Source organism: Salvelinus alpinus, chromosome 2, assembly GCF_045679555.1.
Source record: "Salvelinus alpinus chromosome 2, SLU_Salpinus.1, whole genome shotgun sequence".
NCBI lineage: Eukaryota > Metazoa > Chordata > Actinopteri > Salmoniformes > Salmonidae > Salvelinus > Salvelinus alpinus.
In genome coordinates this window covers 99,695,184-99,709,773 of record NC_092087.1, presented here as the reverse complement: position 1 = coordinate 99,709,773, position 14,590 = coordinate 99,695,184, and the positions used below count along the sequence as shown (strand labels likewise).

Below are 14,590 nucleotides of genomic sequence, written 5' to 3'. Positions count from 1 at the left end.
GTATTGAGATATGTCCCATCATGTCTGATTCAGAGTATTGAGATATGTCCCATCATGTCTGATTCAGAGTATTGAGATAAGCCCCATGTCTGATTCAGAGTATTGAGATATGTCCCATCATGTCTGATTCAGAGTATTGAGATATGTCCCATCATGTCTGATTCAGAGTATTGAGATATGTCCCATCATGTCTGATTCAGAGTATTGAGATATGTCCCATCATGTCTGATTCAGAGTATTGAGATATGTCCCATCATGTCTGATTCAGAGTATTGAGATATGTCCCATTATGTCTGATTCAGAGTATTGAGATATGTCCCATCATGTTTGATTCAGAGTATTGAGATATGTCCCACCATGTCTGATTCAGAGTATTGAGATATGTCCCATCATGTTTGAATCAGAGTATTGAGATATGTCCCATCATGTCTGATTCAGAGTATTGAGATATGTCCCATCATGTCTGATTCAGAGTATTGAGATATGCACCATCATGTCTGATTCAGAGTATTGAGATATGTCCCATCATGTCTGATTCAGAGTATTGAGATATGTCCCATCATGTCTGATTCAGAGTATTGAGATATGTCCCATCATGTCTGATTCAGAGTATTGAGATATGTCCCATCATGTCTGATTCAGAGTATTGAGATATGTCCCATCATGTCTGATTCAGAGTATTGAGATATGTCCCATCATGTCTGATTCAGAGTATTGAGATATGTCCCACACACACACACACACACACACACACACACACACACACACACACACACACACACACCACACACACGCACGCACGCACGCACGCACGCACGCACACCACACACACACCACACACCACACACACCACACACACACACACACACACAGATAGCATGTCAACACAACTCAAAAGGGATAAACAAATGTTGAAAGGAGGAACATGAATAGTGATTATATATGAAGACTTCAAAGAGAAGCAGCTGGTTGATGATCTAGACAGAAGGGCTCTCCAACACACACACACACACACACACACACACACACACACACACACACACACACACACACACACACACACACACACACACACACACACACACACACACACACACACACACACACACACACACACACACACACACACACACACACACACACGAGTCCACACTGCACCATGCAGCATTAACAGGATTTGAGAAGGTATTGAACATAGAGAGAGAGAGGAGAGAGGGAGGAGAGAGGGGGCGAGAAAGAGAGAGAGAGAGGAGAGAGGAAGTGGGGGTGAAAGAGAGAGGGGGGCGAGAGAGAGAGAGTAAGAGAGAGAGAGAGATATGAATGAAGCTGTTAAATACAACATCAAACACAGGGCAAGCCCAGCAGGGGGTCTTCTGTCAGTCTGACGTCCTTTCTACTGAGGGTCTGTCGGGTGTGTGTGTTGGTGGCGGGGCCCCCCTGCAGAACGGAGAAGGCCTTCGTTGCTCCTCCATATCGCTGCAGCGTGATGACATCACAACACGGAAACAAGAGAGGGAGGGGAGGGAGGGGTGGGATGAGAAAGAGAGGAGGAGAGAGAAAGAGAAGGGCTGATAACCAAGACAACGACACAAAGATGGCGACAGATTCCACTGCGGGACGCCAACGGGAGTCCAGATTAACAGATCGTCCTGCGGAGTACCAGAACCGTGTCCGTTACAACGGGACGACGACCGGCCTGACACCCCGACACGACCACCACCGACCCCCGCCACATCATCGCCACGGTAAGAATCACCATTTACCGTATTACTGCCACCGCCCTCCCACCTCCCGTATGCCAACGGATCCTCCAAACAACAAAGCCCGTTGTGCCGTAACATCTCCCCGCGGCGGCGGCGTCGTCGTCGTCCAACCCGTTTGTTGTCGTGTTCGTCTTCTAATCTAATAACAGTTATTTTTTTCTTCTCTTTCTTTCGCTCCTTTCATCCTGGTCCTTATGTCCCTGCAGAAGCCCTTTATCGACATCAAAGGAACCACATCAATTGGTTTGACTGCTGGGAGAGTCTCCAGGAAAAAGACCTCGTAGCAAAGATCACCACACGCTTTCCCTGACGCATTTATTTACATCTTCTCCTTGCTGGGGTTTTATCTCCCCATCCTGCTCCGTCCTGCTCCGTCCTGCTCCGTCCTGCTCCATCCTGCTCCATCCTGCTCCATTTCTACCCTCCATCCCCTTTCATCCCATCCTTCCGTCCATTCATCTCTAGCCTCCATCTCCTTCCACACCATCCGCTCTTCGTTGGCTGCGGAATGCCTCAGAACTCTCCACCATTGTTTTACTAACCCACAACGTTCCGATTCCACATTCTCATTCCCCAATCAAATACAACTCCTTTGTAGACTGTTATAGAGGGGAAATCTTTCCCATGTCTAAACTAGGTTTAAATGTAGAGTTCTTGTTTTCTCTACTGGGCAGTAGGTAGAGTCTCTATGACTGTTGATGACAATACGTGAAACAATATTTGAATAAGCAGCAGGAGGTAAATCTTTTAATCCAGTGTAGCTAATCCAGCCTTGCAGGAGGAGGCCATCTTGGTCTCTCTATATTCACACTGTCTCAATACACATCAGTAGGAAGCCATGGCAGCCATGCTGACAGTCCTCTTTAAGGGCCCAAGCCGGGCTGAAAAAGAACAGGGGATGAATGAATGGGTTTATACACCTCTCAGACGTTGTGGTTACTAGGCTTTTTTTCTTTCTGTTTTTTTTCTTCTTTTTCTGGTTATTACTCGGTAATGAGCCTGTGTGGAGCTCTGAGAAGAGACAGATCTCAGCCTTTCTATCATTAGCTGTTGTCTGTGTGCTATAGAACCCACGGAATACGGATGATAGCTACTATAGAACCCACGGAATACGGATGATAGCTACTATAGAACCCACGGAATACGGATGATAGCTACTATAGAACCCACGGAATAAGGATGATAGCTGCTATAGAACCCACGGAATACGGATGATAGCTACTATAGAACCCATGGAATACGAATGATAGCTACTATAGAACCCACGGAATACGGATGATAGCTACTATAGAACCCACGGAATAAGGATGATAGCTGCTATAGAACCCACGGAATACGGATGATAGCTACTATTCTACTATCTCAAGACCATAAACCAACAAGTCGTGCTCGTCTCCTTAGTTTGATGCTTCGTGACTCTTAACACATATTGTGGACTGTTTAGCTACGAACCAACCCTCTCCAAACAGCCGTCCTCCATGGCTGTTTAGCTACGAACCAACTCTCTCCAAACAGCCATCCTCCATGGCTGTTTAGCTATGACCCAACTCTCTCCAAACAGCCGTCCTCCATGGCTGTTTAGCTACGAACCAACCCTCTCCAAACAGCCGTCCTCCATGGCTGTTTAGCTACGACCCAACCCTCTCCAAACAGCCGTCCTCCATGGCTGTTTAGCTATGACCCAACCCTCTCCAAACAGCCTTCCTCCATGGCTGTTTAGCTACGGACCAACCCTCTCCAAACAGCCTTCCTCCATGGCTGTTTAGCTACTAACCAACCCTCTCCAAACAGCCTTCCTCCATGGCTGTTTAGCTACGAACCAACCCTCTCCAAACAGCCATCCTCCATGGCTGTTTAGCTACGAACCAACCCTCTCCAAACAGCCGTCCTCCATGGCTGTTTAGCTACGACCCAACCCTCTCCAAACAGCCTTCCTCCATGGGTGTTTAGCTACGACCCAACCCTCTCCAAACAGCCGTCCTCCATGGCTGTTTAGCTACGAACCAACCCACTCCAAACAGCCTTCCTCCATGGCTGTTTAGCTACGGACCAACCCTCTCCAAACAGCCTTCCTCCATGGCTGTTTAGCTACGACCCAACCCTCTCCAAACAGCCTTCCTCCATGGCTGTTTAGCTACGAACCAACCCTCTCCAAACAGCCTTCCTCCATGGCTGTTTAGCTACGACCCAACCCTCTCCAAACAGCCTTCCTCCATGGCTGTTTAGCTACGAACCAACCCTCTCCAAACAGCCTTCCTCCATGGCTGTTTAGCTACGAACCAACCCTCTCCAAACAGCCGTCCTCCATGGCTGTTTAGCTACGACCCAACCCTCTCCAAACAGCCGTCCTCCATGGCTGTTTAGCTACGAACCAACCCTCTCCAAACAGCCGTCCTCCATGCCTGCGTCCCAAATGGTGCCTTATTCCCTACGTAGTGCACTACTACAATATTGGCTCTGGTCAAAAATTGTGCGCTACACACTGAGTGTACAAAACATTAGGAACAACTTCCTAATATTGAGTTGCACAGCCCCCTTTGCCCTCAGAACAGCCTCAAGTCGTCTGGGCATGGACTCTACAAGGTGTCGAAAGCGTTTCCGCAGGGATGCTGGCCCATGTTGACTCCAATGCTTCCTACAGTTGCATCAAGTTGGCTGGATGTCCTTCGGGTAGTGGACCATTCTTGATACATTCTTGAGCGTGAATAACCCAGCAGCGTGGCAGTTCTTGACACACTCAAACCGGTACCCCGTTCAAAGGCACTTAAATCTTTTGTCCTTCCCATTCAATGGCACACATACACAATCCATGTCTCGTCTTAAAAAAATCCTTCTTTAACCCGTCTCCTCCCTCTTCATCTACACTGACTGAAGTGGATTTAACAGGCGACATCAATAAGGGATCATAGCTTTCACCTGGTCAGTCTATGTCATGGAAAGAGCAGGTGTTCCTAATTATTTGTCCACTCAGTGTATTGGGAAGAGGGTGCCATTTGGGACGCAGGCCATATGTCCTCTGAGCCACGAGGTTCCTCTCTCTTTCTCCGGGAGGTATATAATGAAGATTTCACTCGTCCTTTCAGCATTTAAATGGCTCTTTGTGTGAGAGGAGGTAAGCCTGTTTCAGTCAGGCCCGTGCGGACGCTTAAATCCGCCATGGCAGCTGCAACAAAGGACCCCTAGACCAGGACACACAGACAAAGGGTGTATCTCAATACTCTTGACTAGACACTCGCCTAGGACACACAAGACAAAGGGTGTATCTCAATACTCTTGACTAGACACTCGCCTAGGACACACAAGACAAAGGGTGTATCTCAATAGTCTTACTGGTCCCTAGTCTAGGACACACAAGACAAAGGGTGTATCTCAATAGTCTTACTGGTCCCTAGTCTAGGACACACAGACAAAGGATGTATCTATTTGTTAATTTGGACCCCCCATTAGTTTCTGCAGAAGCATCAGCTACTCTTCATGGGGTCCACAAAAAAACATGACGAGTGACAAAACACTGATACACTGATAGACAAGGACAGTCCCACAAAATTAAAATACAACGATATACAATACAACAACAACAACAAAAAATGATGTGTGTGTCTGTGTGTGTGTCCCCTCGCCTTCCCCGTTTTGGACTTGGGAAGAGACCCCTGGTGGCATGTCTTGTGGGGTATGTATGGGTGCCTGAAGAGACCCCCTGGTGGCATGCCTTGTGGGGTATGTATGGGTGTGTGAAGAGTCCCCTGATGGCATGTCTTGTGGGGTATGTATGGGTGTGGGAAGAGACCCCTGGTGGCATGTCTTGTGGGGTATGTATGGGTGTCTGAAGAGACCCCTGGTGGCATGTCTTGTGGGGTATGTATGGGTGTCTGAAGAGACCCCTGGTGGCATGTCTTGTGGGGTATGTATGGGTGTGTGAAGAGACCCCTGGTGGCATGTCTTGTGGGGTATGTATGGGTGTCTGAAGAGACCCCCTGGTGGCATGTCTTGTGGGGTATGTATGGGTGTGTGAAGAGACCCCTGGTGGCATGTCTTGTGGGGTATGTATGGGTGTCTGAAGAGACCCCCTGGTGGCATGTCTTGTGGGGTATGTATGGGTGTCTGAAGAGACCCCCTGGTGGCATGTCTTGTGGGGTATGTATGGGTGCCTGAAGAGACCCCTGGTGGCATGTCTTGTGGGGTATGTATGGGTGTCTGAAGAGACCCCTGGTGGCATGTCTTGTGGGGTATGTATGGGTGTGTGAAGAGACCCCTGGTGGCATGTCTTGTGGGGTATGTATGGGTGTCTGAAGAGACCCCCTGGTGGCATGTCTTGTGGGGTATGTATGGGTGTCTGAAGAGACCCCTGGTGGCATGTCTTGTGGGGTATGTATGGGTGTCTGAAGAGACCCCCTGGTGGCATGTCTTGTGGGGTATGTATGGGTGTCTGAAGAGACCCCCTGGTGGCATGTCTTGTGGGGTATGTATGGGTGTCTGAAGAGACCCCTGGTGGCATGTCTTGTGGGGTATGTATGGGTGTCTGAAGAGACCCCTGGTGGCATGTCTTGTGGGGTATGTATGGGTGTCTGAAGAGACCCCTGATGGCATGTCTTGTGGGGTATGTATGGGTGTCTGAAGAGACCCCCTGGTGGCATGTCTTGTGGGGTATGTATGGGTGTCTGAAGAGAACCCTGGTGGCATGTCTTGTGGGGTATGTATGGGTGTCTGAAGAGACCCCCTGGTGGCATGTCTTGTGGGGTATGTATGGGTGTCTGAAGAGACCCCTGGTGGCATGTCTTGTGGGGTATGTATGGGTGTCTGAAGAGACCCCTGGTGGCATGTCTTGTGGGGTATGTATGGGTGTCTGAAGAGACCCCTGGTGGCATGTCTTGTGGGGTATGTATGGGTGTCTGAAGAGACCTCCTGGTGGCATGTCTTGTGGGGTATGTATGGGTGTCTGAAGAGACCCCTGGTGGCATGTCTTGTGGGGTATGTATGGGTGTCTGAAGAGAACCCTGGTGGCATGTCTTGTGGGGTATGTATGGGTGTGTGAGCTGAATGTGATTTGATTATGCAGACAATTTGGAATTTTCGCCACAGTAATATTTATCATAACTAGAAGAGAAGCAGTACATCTCTGGTCAACCCTCAACCAGGAAAGACTGGCATACACGTTGTTCATGTTAGTTCTGGATGTGCAGTTAAGGGCAAGGTGTGCTGCTTTGTTAAGGGCAAGGCGTGCTGCTTTGTTAAGGGCAAGGTGTGCTGCTTGTTAAGGGCAAGGTGTGCTGCTTGGTTAAGGGCAAGGCGTGCTGCTTTGTTAAGGGCAAGGCGTGCTGCTTTGTTGAGGGCAAGGCGTGCTGCTTTGTTAATGTCAAGGCGTGCTGCTTTGTTAAGGGCAAGGCGTGCTGCTTTGTTAAGGGCAAGGCGTGCTGCTTTGGTAAGGGCAAGGTGTGCTGCTTTGTTAAGGGCAAGGCGTGCTGCTTTGTTAAGGGCAAGGCGTGCTGCTTTGTTAAGGGCAAGGCGTGCTGCTTGGTTAAGGGCAAGGCGTGCTGCTTTGTTAAGGAGTGCTGCTTTGTTAAGGGCAAGGCGTGCTGCTTTGTTAAGGGCAAGGCGTGCTGCTTTGTTAAGGGCAAGGCGTGCTGCTTGGTTAAGGGCAAGGCGTGCTGCTTTGTTAAGGGCAAGGCGTGCTGCTTTGTTAAGGGCAAGGCGTGCTGCTTTGTTAAGGGCAAGGCGTGCTGCTTTGTTAAGGTCAAGGCGTGCTGCTTTGTTAATGTCAAGGCGTGCTGCTTTGTTAAGGGCAAGGCGTGCTGCTTTGTTAAGGGCAAGGCGTGCTGCTTTGTTAAGGGCAAGGCGTGCTGCTTTGTTAAGGGCAAGGTGTGCTGCTTGGTTAAGGGCAAGGCGTGCTGCTTTGTTAAGGGCAAGGCGTGCTGCTTTGTTAAGGGCGAGGCGTGCTGCTTTGTTAAGGGCGAGGCGTGCTGCTTTGTTAAGGGCGAGGCGTGCTGCTTTGTTAAGGGCGAGGCGTGCTGCTTTGTTAAGGGCGAGGCGTGCTGCTTTGTTAAGGGCGAGGCGTGCTGCTTTGTTAAGGGCGAGGCGTGCTGCTTTGTTAATGTCGAGGCGTGCTGCTTTGTTAATGTCAAGGCGTGCTGCTTTGTTAAGGGCAAGGCGTGCTGCTTTGTTAAGGGCAAGGCGTGCTGCTTTGTTAAGGGCAAGGCGTGCTGCTTTGTTAAGGGCAAGGCGTGCTGCTTTGTTAAGGTTAAGGCGTGCTGCTTTGTTAAGGGCAAGGCGTGCTGCTTTGTTAATGTCAAGGCGTGCTGCTTTGTTAATGTCAAGGCGTGCTGCTTTGTTAAGGGCAAGGCGTGCTGCTTTGTTAATGTCAAGGCGTGCTGCTTTGTTAAGGGCAAGGCGTGCTGCTTTGTTAAGGGCAAGGCGTGCTGCTTTGTTAAGGGCAAGGCGTGCTGCTTTGTTAAGGGCAAGGCGTGCTGCTTTGTTAATGTCAAGGCGTGCTGCTTTGTTAATGTCAAGGCGTGCTGCTTTGTTAAGGGCAAGGCGTGCTGCTTTGTTAAGGGCAAGGCGTGCTGCTTTGTTAAGGGCAAGGCGTGCTGCTTTGTTAAGGGCAAGGTGTGCTGCTTGGTTAAGGGCAAGGCGTGCTGCTTTGTTAAGGGCAAGGCGTGCTGCTTTGTTAAGGGCAAGGCGTGCTGCTTTGTTAAGGGCAAGGCGTGCTGCTTTGTTAAGGGCAAGGCGTGCTGCTTTGTTAAGGGCGAGGCGTGCTGCTTTGTTAAGGGCGAGGCGTGCTGCTTTGTTAAGGGCGAGGCGTGCTGCTTTGTTAAGGGCGAGGCGTGCTGCTTTGTTAATGTCGAGGCGTGCTGCTTTGTTAATGTCAAGGCGTGCTGCTTTGTTAAGGGCAAGGCGTGCTGCTTTGTTAAGGGCAAGGCGTGCTGCTTTGTTAAGGGCAAGGCGTGCTGCTTTGTTAAGGGCAAGGCGTGCTGCTTTGTTAAGGGCAAGGCGTGCTGCTTTGTTAAGGGCAAGGCGTGCTGCTTTGTTAAGGGCAAGGCGTGCTGCTTTGTTAATGTCAAGGCGTGCTGCTTTGTTAATGTCAAGGCGTGCTGCTTTGTTAAGGGCAAGGCGTGCTGCTTTGTTAATGTCAAGGCGTGCTGCTTTGTTAAGGGCAAGGCGTGCTGCTTTGTTAAGGGCAAGGCGTGCTGCTTTGTTAAGGGCAAGGCGTGCTGCTTTGTTAAGGGCAAGGCGTGCTGCTTTGTTAAGGGCAAGGCGTGCTGCTTTGTTAAGGGCAAGGCGTGCTGCTTTGTTAATGTCAAGGCGTGCTGCTTTGTTAATGTCAAGGCGTGCTGCTTTGTTAAGGGCAAGGCGTGCTGCTTTGTTAAGGGCAAGGCGTGCTGCTTTGTTAAGGGCAAGGCGTGCTGCTTTGTTAAGGGCAAGGCGTGCTGCTTTGTTAATGTCAAGGCGTGCTGCTTCGTTAATGTCAAGGCGTGCTGCTTTGTTAAGGGCAAGGCGTGCTGCTTTGTTAAGGGCAAGGCGTGGTGCTTGGTAAGGGCAAGGCGTGCTGCTTTGTTAAGGGCAAGGCGTGCTGCTTTGTTAAGGGCAAGGCATCATGTCTTTGAACCATAAAATGTTTCAATTCCTCATCAAGCTAACAGGGTTCTAACAGGGTTTTAACAGGGTTCTAACAGTTCTAACAGGGTTCTAACATGGTTCTAACAGGGTTCTAACAGTTCTAACATGGTTCTAACAGGGTTCTAACAGTTCTAACAGGGTTCTAACAGTTCTCACAGGGTTCTAACAGGGTTCGAACAGTTCTAACAGGGTTCTAACATGGTTCTAACAGGGTTCTAATAGTTCTCTCAGGGTTCTAACAGGGTTCTAACAGTTCTCACAGGGTTCCAACAGGGTTCCAACAGGGTTCTAACAGTTAAGGTATTAACAATTGGCATTAATAATTTTAATAATACAAATATTTCCAGTGCTGCATCTGGATTCACTTCCTCAAACACATCAGACCAACATGTTTACATGTTCAACAACAGAGTCCTGAGAAAACACATCAGACCAACATGTACATGTTTACATGTACAACAACAGAGTCCTGAGAAAACACATCAGACCAACATGTACATGTTTACATCTTCAACAACAGAGTCCTGAGAAAACACATCATATGATCTCTTATGAATTTACTTTAGACCCAACCTTTGGCACTTTCCATGTTATTGACTAAATGTTATGGTCACTACAGCCAATGGGAACTTAATATTAGTTTGGAGCAAAGCTCTTCAGCATTAGTGACTGTATGACCGATACAAGTGCATGTCACAGATCCAACACTATTGGTACACACTCTAGTTGGCTGAGTGATAACCTGGGTTACATTACAGGCATTAGTCACAGTTAGAAGATTCCTCTTGAGAGAACAGCTAGCTGCTAACCAGTCACTGTTCAGGTCACCCAGAAAACAGACCTCTCTGTTAACATCACACACACTATATCAAGCATTGCACACATATTATCCACACACTGACTGTTGGCACTTGGCCTATAGCAGCACCCCAAAAGAAGAGTTTAGTCGAGGCAGGTGAACCTGTAGCCGTATTTCTTCAACAGCATTTGGACATGAGATGCTCTTTAAGCTTAACAGGAAGTAGTAGCTGTTGTCTCTGAATATAAACAACTACACCTCCGCCATAGGCATTCCTGTCTTCTCTGTAGATGGTACATTGTATCCCTGTATTGCTACTGCTGTATCATCAACATAATGATCTAAGTCAGTTCCACATGGCCAGTATATGAATGTTATCCGATATTAGCAAGTTATTGAATTCATTAACCTTATTTCTAAGGGTAAACATATTAATATGGGCTATTCTTAGCCCTGTCCTGGGTAGCTAAACATTGTTTTGTCAATAGTTTTACTAGTCTAGGATCCACAGATATAAAGGGTGTATCTCATTAATCTTGACTGGTCCCTAGTCTAGGATCCACAGATATAAAGGGTGTATTTCAATAGTCTGACTGGACCCTAGTCTAGGACCCACAGATATAAAGGGTGTATCTCAATAGTCATGACTAGAACCTAGTCTAGGACCCACAGATATAAAGGGTGTATCTCAATAGTCTTGACTGGACCCTAGTCTAGGACCCACAGATATAAAGGGTGTATCTCAATAGTCATGACTAGAACCTAGTCTAGGACCCACAGATATAAAGGGTGTATCTCAATAGTCTTACTGGACCCTAGTCAAGGCCTTTGATCGTAAGGAGGAGACAATGACCACATAGATTGTTCAGCATCATCTCTCACGGCAATCGCAATCCATGGGTCACGTCACGTATCCCGAAGTCGCCACGGTTACCGAGCCAGTCTTTATGACAAAGGAACTGTCCTTGAGTCAGTTTATACAATACCACACACACACACACACACACACACACACACACACACACACACACACACACACACACACACACACACACACACACACACACACACACACACACACACACACACACACACACACACACACACACACACACACACACACACACACACACACACACACGTAGCGCCAGACTGTCTGGGATATGTGGGTCTATATTGTGATTGTTATCTGTCTTGGTTATTATAGTGTGTGTGTGTGTACATGTGTGTGTGTGCCCGTGGGTGTGTGTCCGTGTGTGTGTCCGTGTGTGTGTACGTGCCCGTGGGTGTGTGCCCGTGTGTGTGTGCCCGTGTGTGTGTGGTCGACCCATTCCTTGAGCTCAGCAGGTGTGTGTGTGGTCGACCCATTCCTTGAGCTCAGCAGGTGTGTTGTAGAATGTATTTTATTGCTTTATGTAATCACCATCATGTCGTCCACCTGATCACACGCAGCAGCTCTAAAACAACTCCCAACCATAGACATTATTACACCGGAGAGATTACACAAGACGATGGCAGAGCGAGAGAGTACACAAGACAATGGCAGAGCGAGAGAGTGTGTGTGTGGGTGGGTGTGTGTGTGTGGGTGAGGTTACATGCAGAGCAGAAGAGGTGGTGGGAGGGTTGAGGGGGCAGCAAGTGGATTAAACACACACACACACATTCACATCCTTAAGGAACAGGGGAGGGAGGGGGGAGGGGCAGTTGTGTCTTTGCCTCCCCAGTGAGGTGACCTTTTGTTCAGCTGAGGGCTCAACCGAAGTTCCCTTAGGACACGCACGCACGCACGCACGCACGCACGCACGCACGCACGCACGCACGCACGCACGCACGCACACACACACACACACACACACACACACACACACACACACACACACACACACACACACACACACACACACACACACACACACACACACACACACACACACACACACACACACACACACACACACACACACACACACACTCCCAGTCCCAGCCCCAGCCCCAGTAGGGTCATTAGTGATTAATAAGTAGCAACATGCCCCAGTAGATATGATAAAGGTCAGACTGATCATCTACTCTCTCTATCCTGATACTCTACTGGCTCCACCCTGGGGACTGGGGGAGTGTGTGTCAATGTGTGTACTGTGCGTGTGTGCGTGCGTATGTGTGTACTGTGTGTGTGTGTACTGTGTGTACATGTGTACTGTATGTGTGTTTGTGTACTGTGTGTGTGCGTGTAATGTGTGCGTGTGTGTGTACTGTGTGTGTTTGCGTGTGTGTGTGTACTGTGTGTGTGCGTGTAATGTGTGCGTGTGAGAGTGTGTGTGTACTGTGTTCTGTGTGTGTGTACTGTGTGTGTACTGTGTACTGTGTACGCATAGCGATACGTTAAATCTGTAGTGATGGTGATATGTTTGACATGCCAGCCATGTAGCCTCCTACGCTGAGAGGAGGACAGAGACCTGGAGGGTAAACAACACCAACAGACAGAGACCTGGAGGATAAACAACACCAACAGACAGACAGAGACCTGGAGGGTAAACAACACCTACAGACAGAGACCTGGAGGGTAAACAACACCTACAGACAGAGACCTGGAGGATAAACAACACCTACAGACAGAGACCTGGAGGATAAACAACACCTACAGACAGAGACCTGGAGGATAAACAACACCTACAGACAGACAGAGACCTGGAGGATAAACAACACCAACAGACAGAGACCTGGAGGGTAAACAACACCAACAGACAGAGACCTGGAGGATAAACAACACCAACAGACAGAGACCTGGAGGGTAAACAACACCAACAGACAGAGACCTGGAGGATAAACAACACCAACAGACAGAGACCTGGAGGGTAAACAACACCGACAGACAGAGACCTGGAGGGTAAACAACACCAACAGACAGAGACCTGGAGGGTAAACAACACCTACAGACAGAGACCTGGAGGATAAACAACACCAACAGACAGACAGAGACCTGGAGGGTAAACAACACCTACAGACAGACAGAGACCTGGAGGATAAACAACACCAACAGACAGAGACCTGGAGGGTAAACAACACCAACAGACAGACAGAGACCTGGAGGGTAAACAACACCAACAGACAGAGACTTGGAGGGTAAACAACACCTACAGACAGAGACCTGGAGGGTAAACAACACCAACAGACAGAGACCTGGAGGATAAACAACACCTACAGACAGACAGAGACCTGGAGGGTAAACAACACCAACAGACAGAGACCTGGAGGATAAACAACACCAACAGACAGAGACCTGGAGGGTAAACAACACCAACAGACAGAGACCTGGAGGATAAACAACACCTACAGACAGACAGAGACCTGGAGGGTAAACAACACCAACAGACAGAGACCTGGAGGGTAAACAACACCTACAGACAGAGACCTGGAGGATAAACAACACCAACAGACAGAGACCTGGAGGGTAAACAACACCTACAGACAGAGACCTGGAGGGTAAACAACACCAACAGACAGACAGAGACCTGGAGGGTAAACAACACCGACAGACAGAGACCTGGAGGGTAAACAACACCAACAGACAGAGACCTGGAGGGTAAACAACACCAACAGACAGAGACCTGGAGGATAAACAACACCAACAGACAGACAGAGACCTGGAGGATAAACAACACCAACAGACAGACAGAGACCTGGAGGGTAAACAACACCAACAGACAGACACCTGGAGGATAAACAACACCAACAGACAGACAGAGACCTGGAGGGTAAACAACACCAACAGACAGACAGAGACCTGGAGGATAAACAACACCAACAGACAGAGACCTGGAGGATAAACAACACCAACAGACAGAGACCTGGAGGGTAAACAACACCTACAGACAGAGACCTGGAGGGTAAACAACACCAACAGACAGAGACCTGGAGGGTAAACAACACCAACAGACAGACAGAGACCTGGAGGATAAACAACACCAACAGACAGAGACCTGGAGGGTAAACAACACCAACAGACAGACAGAGACCTGGAGGATAAACAACACCTACAGACAGAGACCTGGAGGGTAAACAACACCAACAGACAGAGACCTGGAGGATAAACAACACCTACAGACAGAGACCTGGAGGATAAACAACACCTACAGACAGAGACCTGGAGGGTAAACAACACCAACAGACAGACAGAGACCTGGAGGATAAACAACACCTACAGACAGACAGAGACCTGGAGGATAAACAACACCAACAGACAGAGACCTGGAGGATAAACAACACCAACAGACAGAGACCTGGAGGGTAAACAACACCAACAGACAGAGACCTGGAGGATAAACAACACCAACAGACAGAGACCTGGAGGATAAACAACACCAACAGACAGACAGAGACCTGGAGGGTAAACAACACCAACAGACAGAGACCTGGAGGA

At 48.7% G+C, this 14,590-nt stretch overlaps 1 protein-coding gene across 2 annotated transcripts in view; it reads left to right on the top strand.

Moving 5' to 3' along the window:
- The first annotated feature begins 1,558 nt into the window (after positions 1–1,558).
- LOC139545783 (axin-1-like) overlaps positions 1,559–14,590 on the top strand; it is a 61,950-nt gene continuing 48,918 nt past the window's right edge. For both annotated transcript variants that reach the window (XM_071353968.1, XM_071353959.1), the window contains exon 1: positions 1,559–1,745. The gene's annotated coding sequence lies outside the window, so the exon portion shown is untranslated. The remainder of the gene's footprint in view (positions 1,746–14,590) is intronic.